General features: G+C 59.0%; 1 non-coding gene and 1 pseudogene across 1 annotated transcript; both read left to right on the top strand.

The window, feature by feature from the left end:
• Positions 1-87: 87 nt before the first annotated feature.
• On the top strand, positions 88-243 carry LOC119348124. Its single transcript, XR_005168744.1, has one exon. It is a non-coding gene; the product is annotated as a 5.8S ribosomal RNA (ribosomal RNA).
• A 720-nt stretch (positions 244-963) lies between these two features.
• On the top strand, positions 964-1,103 carry LOC119348125 (annotated as a pseudogene; the record flags this gene model as incomplete).

The raw sequence follows: 1,103 nt of genomic DNA, 5'->3' as shown, positions 1-1,103 counted from the left end.
GAAGGCGTCAAGGAACACTGTGCCTAACCCGGGGGCATGTCTAGCTTGCTAGCCATCCCTCGTGTTGCAAAGCTATTTAATCCACACGACTCTCGGCAACGGATATCTCGGCTCTCGCATCGATGAAGAACGTAGCGAAATGCGATACCTGGTGTGAATTGCAGAATCCCGCGAACCATCGAGTCTTTGAACGCAAGTTGCGCCCGAGGCCACTCGGCCGAGGGCACGCCTGCCTGGGCGTCACGCCAAAACACGCTCCCAACCACCCTCAACGGGAATCGGGATGCGGCATCTGGTCCCTCGTCTCTCAAGGGACGGTGGATCGAAGATTGGGCTGCCGGCGTACCGCGCCGGACACAGCGCATGGTGGGCGTCCTCGCTTTATCAATGCAGTGCATCCGGCGCGCAGCTGGCATTATGGCCTTTGAACGACCCAACAAACGAAGCGCACGTCGCTTCGACCGCGACCCCAGGTCAGGCGGGACTACCCGCTGAGTTTAAGCATATAAATAAGCGGAGGAGAAGAAACTTACAAGGATTCCCCTAGTAACGGCGAGCGAACCGGGAGCAGCCCAGCTTGAGAATCGGGCGGCTGTGCCGTCCGAATTGTAGTCTGGAGAGGCGTCCTCAGCGACGGACCGGGCCCAAGTCCCCTGGAAAGGGGCGCCTCCTTATCATTTAGAGGAAGGAGAAGTCGTAACAAGGTTTCCGTAGGTGAACCTGCGGAAGGATCATTGTCGTGACCCTGACCAAAACAGACCGCGCACGCGTCATCCAATCCGTCGGCGACGGCACCGTCCGTCGCTCGGCCAATGCCTCGACCACCTCCCCTCCTCGGAGCGGGTGGGGGCCCGGGGTAAAAGAACCCACGGCGCCGAAGGCGTCAAGGAACACTGTGCCTAACCCGGGGGCATGTCTAGCTTGCTAGCCATCCCTCGTGTTGCAAAGCTATTTAATCCACACGACTCTCGGCAACGGATATCTCGGCTCTCGCATCGATGAAGAACGTAGCGAAATGCGATACCTGGTGTGAATTGCAGAATCCCGCGAACCATCGAGTCTTTGAACGCAAGTTGCGCCCGAGGCCACTCGGCCGAGGGCAC

This window comes from Triticum dicoccoides, unplaced genomic scaffold, assembly GCF_002162155.2.
Source record: "Triticum dicoccoides isolate Atlit2015 ecotype Zavitan unplaced genomic scaffold, WEW_v2.0 scaffold85992, whole genome shotgun sequence".
Lineage (NCBI taxonomy): Eukaryota > Viridiplantae > Streptophyta > Magnoliopsida > Poales > Poaceae > Triticum > Triticum dicoccoides.
The sequence above is the reverse complement of the archived record's forward strand: the minus strand, read 5'-3'. Positions and strand labels throughout refer to the sequence as shown.